At 37.6% G+C, this 13,900-nt stretch overlaps 1 protein-coding gene across 3 annotated transcripts in view; it reads left to right on the top strand.

Moving 5' to 3' along the window:
* NCK2 (NCK adaptor protein 2) overlaps positions 1–13,900 on the top strand; it is an 86,335-nt gene that overhangs the window by 27,405 nt on the left and 45,030 nt on the right. For 2 of the 3 annotated variants that reach the window (XM_062606984.1, XM_062606986.1), the window contains one exon: positions 4,190–4,258. The gene's annotated coding sequence lies outside the window, so the exon portion shown is untranslated. The remainder of the gene's footprint in view (positions 1–4,189; positions 4,259–13,900) is intronic. The other variant, XM_062606987.1, reaches the window with a different exon arrangement.

The following is a 13,900-nucleotide window of genomic DNA, read 5'->3' as shown; positions in this document are numbered from 1 at the left end:
GCAAGCAGATATAAAAAATGTTCATGTTTTTTGAAACATATCTTGTATGCATAAGTCTGAAGAGGATATGCATTTGACTACAGGAGTTAAGTGAGAATATAGGTCAGCGTAGCCTCTTTGTGTGGGGTTGAAGTGTGAGCCATTGCACTGTCTCTAGCTGTGTTCCTCTCCCTACCCCCTGCCAAGTATATGTCTATTTAAAACAAAACCAAAAAAGTGGTCTGAGTGACCAGTGATACGTGTCTAATAACTTCTCCAATACAAACAGCATGGCTGGGAGGTGTACTACAGCTCTTACATGCCAGATAAGAGCACAGATAAGATACACAACCTGCTGCCTGTGCGCTGTTCGTAAGAGACACAGACTTCTTAGGGTAACCCTTACAGCCTCTGGTGATGGCTCCAAACCTGGGCAGCTTAAAAAAGATCATTAAAACACAGAAGTTTCTTTGCTTCAAGAGCTATTCGCATTTTCACAGCTGGCATACAGACTTAAATGTTTTCTAGTGTTTTAAGTATGTGGCAGTCTTTTCTGCATGAAAGGGAGTGAGCCTGTTCTTGTGCCCATTTCACTTACCTTCTTGATGTTAAGGAGCTGAAATCTTTAGAGAAGAAAATCTTAGTTGTGTAGAGTGTATAGCATGAAAAGATTTAAATTTTGTTTTGTTTTCAGAATGCTGTACACATTGTAATGCAATGTTGCAATGTGCTACCTTTTTGAAACCTTATACATTATGTGAATCCAGTCTTGCTGTTTTCTGTGTTTCATACGTAATTTTAAAATGTAGTATTCAGTGATTGCCTTAACTTATCCGAGTTAATAGTTGCATATTTTAACATTCCTATTTTCTTAGCTTTAGAAGAAGGCAATATTAAGTGACTTTTGTGAGGATATATATATATATATGAATAGGAGGTTAAAATACTCGGCTCATACTAGAGTCTTAAATGAACTTAGAGAGTTTCTTTTCCCTTTAAGCAAATTCAGGCATCGAGCTTTTGAGAGCTGCTCTGGGGAACTGGATTGTGCTTGCCCAATTGTCTGCATAGTTAAAATATTTTGAGTGTAGCCTATTTTGACATAACTTCATTTGAAATATCTGCCTAATGGAGAAGTCTTAATGGAATACTTTAATAGCCTGAAGTGGTTACCTGCAATTGCTCCAGTGCATTTCAGTCAATTACAAACGAAGGCAATATTTAATGTTGGAGTGGAGCTAGATGGTGTAATGAACTGGCAGATTGCCAGCCTGATCTTCTCCACAGGAGAATTTGTATTAATGTGATGCTTTTCATTTGTTCTCCAGAAGGTCACCAATAATATGTCAGTTGTTGAATTTTATCGAAGTTATTGGAGTCACTTGAATGCCTTAACCATCAGAGGTAAAATACCCACTCTGTGCACTACAGGTTTATGGTCAGATCATTCTTGTGTATTAGCATATTAAGTATCAGAGATTGTTTTAGCTATTTCATGTCAGAATTTAAATAGGAGGTAGTCAAGTACTAGAGAGAGAGCCTGAGAGAGCTGTCATTGAAATAGTCATTGTAATGCTGAATCTGGATTTTAACCATGGAGGTAAAGAAAATGGGGCACATCAGAGCTATTAGTGAAAGGAAAGGTGATTAATAACTTTGGATGTTATTTGTAATGTAATCAGTACAAGAGCACTAATTTATTCTTAAGGTTGTAATCTTTAAAGATTACACAATTAAATATAAGGTGCTTATTAGATGTTACTGATACTCATCTTCTGATGCTTTTTTTTCAAGCATCAAGTTCAAATTTTTATTTCTGACTATTTAGGAGTACTTTTTGCTGTGGAACTTACATAGTCCTTGTGTTCTGAAGACCTTGGTATAGAATCCAAAGGAGAACAACTGAGGTTGCTGTTCAAATGTAGATAGTTTTGCCTTTCTACCTTGTGTGTTTGTAATCACATGTTCATCCAGTTCCTATATTCTGCTATTCCTGTTCTTTGCGGTCATCTTCTGTTCTTCTGCTCTAGGCCTCACAGGAATCATAAGATATGGAGGCAGTCACATATGGTAAGGAACTGTGGCATTTTATATGCAGCAGGGCTGACACTACTGCAATAGTGTCGGTGTTAGGATTGGGATATGACAACTAGATGTCACACCGGGTAGTACAGGAGTAATAGGAACTCATGATACCAGGAGACATGACTGCCCAGCTCTGTACTCTTTTGCCTTGCTGCATTTCAAAGAAGTTGTTGACTTAATTTGAAGGTTGATGGAGATTCTTTCATATTCCAAGTTTAACTATTCATTCCCCAGTCTGGCTTTGCTATAAAATGCAGCTGTTTAGAGTCCTGGCTAGTAGGATGCAGCAGCAGAACCAGAAAACCCCATCTACGGTACAAGCCTCCTAGGTGGAGCAGATAGTCTCATACCCTAACCACTGTTTCCATTGACTGCCCTTCAAGAAGAAAGATCTCAAACTTCTGTCACTGAAAGGTTATTTCAAAAAACATATTTAAAGTATAAGTGAATTATTTGCTATCCAGGTTTCCATTGCGAGTTTGAGTCACTCTGCAACTCACTGCATTGCAGGCAAAGCTTTGGGCTGTGGGGGTGTGGATTGAAATTGGTTGAGCTTCTGGGGAAGTGAGACTCTGTGTGACTCTTAGCAGAAAACTTCCTCTGGCTCTTCCATAGCAAAGTGAAGATTTTTAGCAAGAGAAAAATAGAAGGTCACAATACAATGGAATTGAGCCCAGAGAGGACAGAGGCTGGTCTGAATCTTGTGCTTATGTGTGTGTTAGATTATCAGTGTTTTATTTGAAGTATTGGTAAGAATGAGGTTTTCTTGTGCATCTTCTTCCTTTGGCTCTTTGCCCTATCACCATTAACATCCTGAGCTACTTTTAATGTACGTTAGTTGAGCTGTGAAAATAAAACCATTCTTGTAGAGAAGGAAGATAGCATTGTTATACTGAGATAAACACATGACTCATTCTTTTCTTATGTGTTTAGATGGAATTTGGACTCTTATTTTCCTCAACTGTACTACTTCCCCAGTTGACTTAATAAATACCTGAAAAAGCTACTTTTGTATTTGTGATTAACAGTCCTGTTTTTCATCTCACTTTCAAATGCAAGTTCTAAATGTAAATGTGCATTTCTGAAGGTGGAAGCAATAATCGAGAGAGGTGTTGGCTTTTCCTTTAAGCAACAACAATAAAAAATCCTAAACAAAATTCAAGCTTGGTGCAGTATTCGGTGGTGGATGGTAATGGGTGGTAGATGACTTGTGAGGTAAGAAAGGGAGGAAACTACCTCAGATGATCTTGTAACAAAAAATGAAGTTACTTTTGTTTTTTCACTTTTTCCCCTTAGTATTAAAAATGTTCTTGCATTATTGACAGGGGAAAAGCATGTCCTACAAAACACTCAGCTGGTAGGAAAATAGATCTGTCATGCCTCAGGCTTTTAATGTTGCTTCATTTATTGAAGCATCTTTCCCATTTACTTGATATTTGTTCTATAATTTCAAATACAATTTTCAGCAAGAGCACGGTTAAGGTGTGTAACTGGGTAGGAAAACTGATGTAGCGAAGTGTGGTATGACAAGCTTCACCACTTCTGTCAGAGCTCACTCGTGTTGGGTCAGTATCTCTTGTGCCAGACAACCCCAAACCACACACAGTAGTAATGCAGCTGGATTACACATCTGAATGTGTGTGAGTGCCTTATGGTTGGAAAGAGTCATGTCCCACAAAACTGCTGGCTACGCTTTTGCTGATGTACCTCAGTTTTCTATGTGTAATGGTGTTTCCATTTTCTTAGGAAGTATGGACAGGTTAAACTGACTAATGTAGAACTAAAGGCAACAGTAAATAATGGTGTTTTAAAAAATATAATATTTCTAAAACTGGGCTGAATTCTTAGTTCCATTTCTTGACTGATTTTTCTCTGTATTGTGGTGCCTGGGTTTGTAGTATCTTTTTTCCCCTAGATGGTTTGGATTGACTGTGGTTAAATTGACCTTGTATTCATTGAAAAAAGTAAATTGAAGATGGATTCTATTTGTGCTTAACAGGTGGATCAAGTTAGAGCCATTCTGCCTGCTTTTAGGAGATTCTGCTAGTATTAAGACTAAGTTACCTAGCTAAAGGTCTTCCAAGTTTAGTGCCGAATCTAAAATATGTGGTGTTTGTTGTTTCAGATAGTGGTGTACGTAGCTTTGTTGGAGACTGCCTTTCACTGCCGGGATCCTTTTAACAGCGTGCCAAAGGTGAGTGGCTCAAGTTCAGTGTTATTTTTGTAACTAAAGGTAACAAGTGAACTGGGTGTATTGCTTGGGTTTTGCTTTTATGTAGCATAGTATTTCTAATTCATTTTTTTTAACTGCTGGCTAGATGATTAAATAGCAAGTCTTTTTCCTTCAGTGATCTGAGACAAATCAGTATTAACTCTTACTTTCAAAAAAAGACAAGAAAAAAAGATAGGCTCAGACTATTAATTAAGTGCTGGATATTGCTACCATTTCTTTTTGGCTCCTGTCTCCTGTTACCTACTGCTTTGACTTGGGATGTTTTCTCCTGAAGGCATTGTAGGAAGGACGTGGTGGTGTGGGAGGTATGGAGGAGTAGCAGGCATCCATGGCCTATGGTGGAGCAGGCTTGATATTATTCTTTGATTGAATTCTAAGAACTAAGTAATAGCTTATAAAGTATTGAGAAGAAAGAAGGCTTGTGGGTTTTTTCTGTGGGAGTGGAACAGAATTGCATTCAGTACATCAAGAGTATCTTCCTGGACTGTCTCTGAAGATCTGAAGTAACCTAATGAAGTTGATGTTTTCCATAGGCTTCATTTTGTGGTAGAGACTGGCTACATTTCTGTTAATTTGTATACCCTGTTGTCTGTTTCTAGTAACTGTAGTTGATCTCTGTGTCTCAGAAGAGATTTAATAGAAAGTTTTAATAAAATGAAAGCTTATTACAAGTGTCCCAAAAAATAAACACAAAAAAGACTGAACACAGAGTGATCTTTCAGCACTCTGAGGCTGCAGCATGGAGCAGAAAACTAAGAATCTTAGTTTCATTCATTACTTTACAAGGTGGATTTATTATTTCTTACTCAAATTCTCTGTTTATAAAATAAAAGTAGTGTTACCTTCTTCAGAAGGAAGTTATGCAGGCTAATTATTGACATTTTTGAGCCTTCACATGGGAAGCAGTGTATGAAGTCCTCATGTGCCTTGATATTTGTTGTGAGTTCTGTTAAATACTTGTTCAATGAAGTGTTATCAGATGTTAAAATTAGACTTAATTTGTTTAATAAAGTGCAGGTGAGCCAGTTAGAATTAAAAATGTGATCCAGTCTTAAATAAAGCGTCTACGTGTGCTGTTGCAGATGATTGTTTCCTTCAAACTGTAAAGGAAATTCTGAAGTACTAGGATAAAAACTGAGATGCTACAGATGGCTTTTGCACTGCGTTTTCAAATTATCCACTATATGTCTTTAAATGAAATGAATACATTTATAACCCTGGCCTTTCCAACAGATCAGCATCTAGCTTTGAACATCTTGTATTTGTGCTTAATGATGAATAGTGAGAAATCTTTTTGTAATAATTTTCTGGAATAGAAACTCCATTAAGTGTTCTTTATATTTTTTCTGTGTTGTGTAGGTAGCAAAATTAAAATATTCTTGCAAAGGCTGTTAATGTAAAAGCAAAATAAACATGTTGACCCTAAAGCAAATGATTCATCAGACTGTAGACTTAACTATAGTAAAATTATTCTATTTTTTTCTACAAAAAATTTCTACTCAAAATTAAGTTTGTATCTTACTATGTCCCACATTTTGTGTCTATTTCAGATGTGTACTATAACATTCTTTGGAGTTTTATCTTTGGAATCCCGTGTCCTTTTTTATAATAGCTTTTAGTTAAATAATCAGTGAAAATAATAAAAAAAAATCCACTGCTTTGTTTGTAATCTGGATTCTCAGTTTAGAGTAGTCTTTAGGTGTTGAGCTTATTTCTGTGATATTTGGCTTATGGAGTAATTTTTTCTTCTACCCTTTAAAACAAGGAGGAGGGAGAGAAAGCAACCATACCTGAACTGTGTTGACAGCAGGTGAAGGTTTTATATACTTTCCCAAAAGGCAGTAAATTGATAATAGCTCACTGAAAAGAAGAAGCAGAGGAAGAACTGTTTGAACATCTCAGCTGGCAGGAGGTGTAGGGGTGTCTCTTCCACTCCCTGTTCTTTAAAAGATGGGTACCCAGTATACTTGCTGTGTCCAATAAGACAACACTTAATTTCAGTAACAAAATTAAATCTAACTTTTGTATTAATATTTATCTCTATTTCCATTCTTTGTGTGCGTATTTCTGATGGACTATATTTAGCTTGGTAAAGATATAATTCTTCAAAACATGGAACATTCTAATGCTTTTCCCACAAGGAAGCAACTGCCTAGGTGTAGGTTCAGTAAAGCATAAAGCAGAATATAGTAAACCTTTTGCCCTTTGAAAGGGAAATGAGATTAACAACAGAGTAAATATTCACAAATTGCACTAAAAAATATTCTTAAGATTCACTGAACTGTGGACAATAATGTGCCCTTACATGATTTTTTGAGTATGTCGGTGTCAAGATCTTCCAGTTCATCCTTAATCTGTCTGAGCAAGCTGGTTTTTTTTCAGTTGTTTGTTTTTGTTTCTTTTTCTGGAAGAGAACTACATGGAAAGCATACTTAAAAATGTAAAAAAATCTGTTGTTTCTGCAATTAAATTAGTATGAAGTTACAGATGAAGTCTAATGTTCTGGCAGTTTATTGCGATCATTCAGTTGTTGCAAATCTGAAATGATCCGAAAAGTATTTGACCTATTTTAGAAATTATATTGTATGTAGTGGGGTTCTGTACTTTTAAACTTGTTCCTCATTTACTTACAGTTTTGAATCAAAAAATAAGTTGCATCTTGTATTTTCACAATAGAATATTTTGAAAAGTGATTGCAATATTAATATGTGCCTTGAGTGGTGAAGATAAAAATCTTCTGGGAAATGTTCTTTAATAGGATAATTTTTTGAGACTTCATGCACCTGTATGGAAGGTCCTGTTTGGTTCTTCAGGGATACATCTGCTCACAGGAGTGAGATCGTTTGATAAGACCAGAAGCAAACAGGTACAAGCAAAGTTATCAGTGTTTTAATACTGAGCAAATTTGCCAAACTGTGATCAGATGTCTGTAGCTACAGTACCACAACATTTGGTGGAAAGCCTAACCTGTAAATGCACTCAGAACAACTGTGACACAAATAGGCTCCTGACATTGTGAGTCTGGGGACCTGCTCACGGTTTCTGAAAGACTGATCTTCCTCCTTGTTTAAAGAGGAAAAAGCAATACAAACATTTCAGCTTGATGGAACTCTTTGTGATGCTGCATGGAAATATTTCTTGGTGGATTTCTGTGGATCAGAATGTTACACCTATAAGCAATACCTATTCTTAGTGTTTCATATGAGTTAGTTATGTTAGAAATTTTGATTCCAACAATAACTAAGAACGAAAGGTATGTACTGAGTGGATGTCTGGATTCCTTTCCCTTAAAAGTTTCTTGTAATTACATCAGTTATCTCAGGTGCCTGAAGTGTTGATTTTAAGCCTTTGAATGCAATTTTAGCATTACTTAAACACAGTTACAGACATCTAGTATAGTAAATGAATTTGTAGGCTACCGCCTATTATGTTATACTAGTGGTATAATACTTTCTAACCTGTAATTGTGGACAGGAGGGAAGAATACTTTCATCCCACTTACCAGATATACTTCCCAAATAAATTTTTCTTCCATGAATTACATACTTTTCTCTTCTAGATTTTTTTTTTACATTTTTTCTTTTTTTGTTTTTAGTAATTGTAGTTGTTTCTGAAAATACATGCATGCTTTTACTTACTAATAATGTCAAATTAGATTTTTAATAATCACTTGTCTAATTTTTTTCCAGCTTTGACAGCTTCAGGTGCAACTCAGGTTTGTAGATCCCAACAGTAGCTTTTATGGTCCACAAATGGCCTTTTCAGTATGCTTTAACTGCAGTCAATATGGATTCCTCATAGGAGAACACTGTTCAGCTTTCATCAATACATGAAAATTCAGTTCAAAAAATAAAACAATGACTGCATTTTTCCTGGTGGGAGTAGTTTTGCGGTTTGATAGCCAGTATGGACTTTGGCTGCTGTCTTATCCAGCGTGTCAGTTTTTCTGAGCCAAAAAAAGCTTTGCCTGCTGGAAAGAATGCATGAATATAGCATATGAGCTAAGCTATATATGTAAAGTAGATATATAGGAGTAAGCTAAGGTTAAGCGTGTACCCAAGTATATTTGTGAACTGAGTACAGTACTCAGTACAGCGAGTACTGAATACAGCAACCAACCTTGGTGTCTTAACCAGCAGTTAAAGGAATGGCACTGGCAGAACAGGTTATTGAGCCCTTATTCCTGTGGTTTCTAAATAAATATATCCCTGTGTTACGCCAGTTTCAGTTAGAAGACTTAAATGTGCACTGCACTTTTGAGAGGCAACTTAGAGTATGATCTTAAGAAATCTTAAGCAGTTAAGCTACATCGCAGGGATGCTGAAAGCATTCATGACTTAGGTGAGTGTTGTACATAGAGGCGTAGGTCAGGGAAAGTCAGCTTGAGGCTTTTGGGATGTGGGGAGTGGGAGGAGTCCTTGTGCCAGCCCTGTGTAGTGTGATAGGGCTGTATTGGCGTGGGATGGGAGTCAGTGATCCCAAACCCTCCTGAAGGAGGAAGCAGATTAGCAGCTGAGGCCACTGAGGTCACCAGTTACTCCAAGTTCTAAGTGTCCCATAAAGGAGCTGTTGTCATCTCCTGATTGCAAATACCTCCTGGGGATCTCCTCCCCTCAGGTTTCTGTTTTGTAGCTCTTTAGGGCTGACTGCTTGAGCTGTTGCTTTGCAGAGCAGGCACGCTGCCAGTGTTGGTGTAGGTCACTTATAAAATCAGTTGAAGGTTTGTTCGTCCATTTGATAATGGCTGGAAGGCAGTTCTCCTGGTGTGGAGGCTCTGAGGGAACTTTAAATGATTAATTTTTCATGTTAGAGTTGGTGTGTAGTAGAAATAGAGCTAAAACTGTAATGTGTATTTTCAGTAGTGCTCTTAATATATTCCATATAACATCATGTTCAAACGATACATATTCAAGAGTGTTATCATATTAAAAAAAAAACAGTTCTGCTTGCTGAAATACTGTGTTTTTAATGACTAAGGAGAGACTGTATGCTTGGTTCATGTTGTTTTTGTATCTGGCACATGGTTTTGTGTGTTGCCCAGGGGCACTCTGGATAACTGCTGAAATCAGTGAATTTCACAGAACAGAAAATATTTAAAGGTTAGTGTGGTATATTTGCTGTGGAATTCTGTTTCTAATAACTCTGTTAATTAATCTTGGATTACAATTACTGTTTGCACTGTAGTAACAAAGCTTGAATTGTACTAAGCAGAGAGGACTGAGAAAATGAGCTTGTCCTCTTTATTTTTTAAGCTAGTAGGAACACAAAACACAGAATACAAATACAAACCTTTCATAGTCTATTTTTCTTTCCCTGATTTTAAGAGTCTCATTGTAAGACATTGCAGAATCCGGGCTTTAATGCCTACTTTCCTTTGTGCTCTCTCTTCACACCCTTTTGTTTCAGGGATCTCCTGCAGCTCTCATTTTACACCTCCTAATTTTGGAGGCTGTTGTCTGTGTCAGCTGCTCTGAGCTGTTCCCCATAATAGAGCCTCTGTGCAGCTCATTTTCTACCTGCTCTGTCACCCTCTTCTCCCCCCTCCTTTCTTTTAAATGATCCTACTCCTGCTTTCTTATTCACCAGCTGTATGCATAATCCTTCCAGCAGATCTCCTGCTACAGTCATTGCTACTCACACTGGGCTGTTTTCCTAACTAGTTTGAGTCCTTGCATTTCTTTTTAGTGTGTCTTTTTCTTGTGACCTCTTGTCCTACCTCTTCCTACTAACCTTCAAAATTTACCTGTAGCCCAATTTTTTAATGTGAAACACAGACATCTGAACAGCTTTGTTCCTATATGTTCTTGTGTGCATGAGAGGTAAATTAAATAACTGCCTCTCATGCATGCAGGCTGTGGCAGGTCATGTTAGAGGGATCCTTTCCCTGAAGCAGCAGGTAGTTGGGGGATCCAGATTTTCCCAAGAGTTACTGATTTTGAATTCTCCATCTTGAACCAAAATCAGTAACTCTTTGTCGCTTAGCACATTCCCTGATAAGCTGGGTTGTCTCATACCATTAGTTCTCAAGTTATCATGTAGCAGCCCCAAAAATGCTGTTGAGTGAGGGTTAGACCTCTTTATATTTGATCTCTGAGTTTGTTTTTCAAGATTAAACAGTCAGAGTGTTAGTTTTTTTTTCTTATTTCTCCCTGATGATCATGAAATGGTATTTTCTGCCAGTCCTGGATTTGTATAGGAACTGTAAAGGTCTGTTCCGTTATTCCTAGAGTGCTAGTTTATGATGATGGAGATGAGGGTGCTTGGTAAGCTAAAGTGTTTTACCTCAGAAGAAGAAGGTGTGAAATCCTTGGGTTAACTTAAATGTTTTGACTAGAATTACAAATCTCTGTGTGTGTATATATGCATGTTTATAAAACTGGTTTTGAATCTAGTTCATAAGCAAGACTCTGACAGTTGTGCGCCTTAGAAACAGAATTTACTGCCAAAGGAGTAATGGAAACTTGCATTCTCAGCTGCTGACTTTGTGCTTCAGGCACTCTTCAGATGCATGGCTGCTATAACATACTTTCTGACTGCAGTACGTTACTGAAACTTCAGGAATCTTGACTTGTGAGCTGAAAGCCTTTTAACCTGTAACTAGTAACAGATCATCATGTGGCCAAAATTGGTGTGTCCCATATGTGTGCCGTCCTTATCTCCAGTTGTGTGAGGAGCGGCTGCTGCTGCGTATTCTTCAGGAAAAAAGTTCTCTGTAAAGAGATCAGTAGGTGGTTGTGACGTGCTCTATGACTGTGGTTTAGGAGAAGGGGAGAAAAATGGCAGCATAAAGCAGATCCCTGGTCAGACTAAGGAACGTGGCCTGCAAGTGGTGGCATCTCCCCAACCTGAGTCAGCACCATGACTGATACTACAGAATCCTTAGAAATGGGATGAATGAAACCTGAAGGCAGCATTTGATGCAGTGACACAGTGCTGTTTACCTTCATGGAACTAAAGCATGGTTTCAGGGTTGAATTTTTGAACCTTGAATGTATTACATGCTAGAAGAGCCAGAAACAAGGCAATAGGCAATGCTTCAGTCCAAGATCTGTTCCTCAGGGTTTAATTTTCAACCAGAGGCATAAGAACAAAAACAAATAAAAATGCTTGGTATTAGTCACTAGAAGCATTCAGAGGTTCTGTGGTGCAGGAAAGGGAGAGATGTCTCTGCTCTAAGTTTTCCCTGAAGTCCTGGGGGGGAGAGGGAATGCATATGTTTTTCCTCATTTCCCTGCTTGTTCTGTCCCCCACAGTAAGGTAATTTGTAATTCTTTATATACTTGCTTCTACTTCTGATGAGTCAAGGGATTGTAACTTGCCACTCCTTTCATATACTGCTCCACAGCTCCCAATATTTATGTATGAATTTTCCTTAAGGAGCCTTTTTCATTGTTCCCCAGGTTTGCATAACTCTATTGGCTTCTCTTAGTAACGTCTGATTTAGGTAATGAAGGAGTTGACTACTTTTGCTGTAATATTACTTATAACAAAGTTGTGGCATGTTGCTTCTGAATTTTTATTACAAGTAATACTGAGGTACTACAGGAAGCTCTCAAGTACTAAATATTCTGTGTGGCTGTCAGCTAAACTCATGTATGAAACAGTGATGGCACTGTCACTTTTATTGATACTCAGTAGCAATGGAAATTAAAAAATCTGTATTAATCTGGAGGGAATGAGGACTCTGTGGCTGAACTTCCAAATTTCAGACCAATGGTTATGAACCTGTTTTTCCTTTATTTAATCTTGGTTCTACTGCAGATATTAATACCCACAGTGTCTTCCCATGCTTGAAAATTACTTGGCTGCTATTATTTGCCTTCTATATTTGTTGATGCATTTTATTGTTATCTAGTGGGAGTGGGGAAGAAAATGTGTCTGTGAGCATGTGAGGTTAGAGCATCTTATTGGTGTAAGAGCACATAACATTTCTGCATGAAGGAGAATGTGATGTAGCAGCCAAAGCCAGATGTTTAATTTTGAACAGATTTGTTTACTGGGGGGAGATTTTATTCAGAAAAGTGCCTTGTGAAGAAATTCCTGGCAGAAGATAAAACTGTAGGAGATTTAGAGGAGTTTGGAAGGATTCAGTTTTGTTCAAGCACGAGAGCTGAGAGTAGAAATAAAGGAGGATGAGTCTGGCATTGCCAGGCAACATTGGTTTCTATTGAATGTGTTTTTTGCTCATAGAGGTGTAGACTCTTCTAATTGCTTATTCTTGGGTTTAGGTAACTGTTTCTACAGAAAAAATAAGATATTCCTATTCTTTATCTGCTAAAAGTTTACTTTTGGAAGTTTGGGGGTATTTTTGAGCATCAGTTCTGGGGCAGTGAAAAATCATGTTGGGGTAATAGTAGGGGAACAACTTTTCAGATTGCCTAAGTAGTCTTAGAGCAGCTGACCCCTGAACTGCAAGGTAAGAGTTCCCAGTAAGGAGTATCCTAACATGCCGCATGTGCCTGCTTTCTCTAGAGCATGTCTGGCAGAAGGGTTTCAGTAAGTCCCCTTCACCCTTTCACCCTTCAGTGAATGGTATTTTTCTCTTGGATTTGCCCCCTTCTCTTTCATCTGAGGAATTAACAATGGATTGCTGCTATAATTGTGTGGCAGAGTACTCACAAACACTACTTATTGGAAGAGGACCTCTTTTAAACTGGAGGAAGATATGTAGGAAATAATTTGAATAAGTGAATGCTGCCAACATTCCATACCAAAAATAGTCTCGACTTCAAAGGATTTATAAGAGCTATGGGACAGGTAATTTTGAAACCTGTTTTATTTGGGAAAGTGTGAGGATTAAAGAGTTTCATCTGCACTTGTGTTTTGGGAGTGCTAAGAGAGGATTCCTGACTTGACTCTGAAGAGCTGTTAGATGGAAGGAGAACTGCTAACTTTAGGAGGAGACTGGGATGCCCATTTCTTGTCTGGGCTGGTACTTTCCCAGTTGTATAGCATTAGCAAAGTAGTCATTCTGACAAGAGACTGACTGACTTGAATCTGACTTGAAGCTGCAGCAGTCACTTTACATGTGAGAAAAGATCCAAGAGTGTCTCTTCATTTAAATTGAGTTTTCTTTTGGTACTTGTCCTAACAGGAAATTAAAAGGATAGCTTTCTGAGTAACTATCTCATCATCCAATTTTCTTCAGGAAGATATGCAGATTTATATAGGAATAAATTTAATGGTATTAGCTGTTTCTAAATGAAATCTAACACTATCTTTCAAGCTGCCTCTTCAGTTATGTCCATAAGCACAGAGTCAAGAATGGTATCTTGCATCTGGCAATTATTTTTACCTGTGTTATTCAAAGACTGTACTTTTAGAAACCGGCTCTTTGCCTAGATATGAGAAATAGGCATTCAGTAACCCCAAATTGAGGTAAAAATCTGTGGAACTTTGAGAGTTAAATTGAGAAGTATCTCAATATTTTGTTGCTGTTTCTGTGTTCACCTGTTTGTATTGGATACAAATTCTGGTCCAGATGACATGTAAAAAAAATCCAGAAGTCTTAAGAATTTATTCAGTACTTGGAATGACAGTAAACTGGAAACTTCACAGGAACAGAGTCTGAGCACATTAGTGCTCTTTGAGCTAGAAAGTTGA

Source organism: Pezoporus occidentalis, unplaced genomic scaffold (genome assembly GCF_034315485.1).
Source record: "Pezoporus occidentalis ecotype Australia unplaced genomic scaffold, CSIRO_AGI_Poc_V1 ctg99, whole genome shotgun sequence".
Taxonomy (NCBI): domain Eukaryota; kingdom Metazoa; phylum Chordata; class Aves; order Psittaciformes; family Psittacidae; genus Pezoporus; species Pezoporus occidentalis.
The sequence above is the reverse complement of the archived record's forward strand: the minus strand, read 5'-3'. Positions and strand labels throughout refer to the sequence as shown.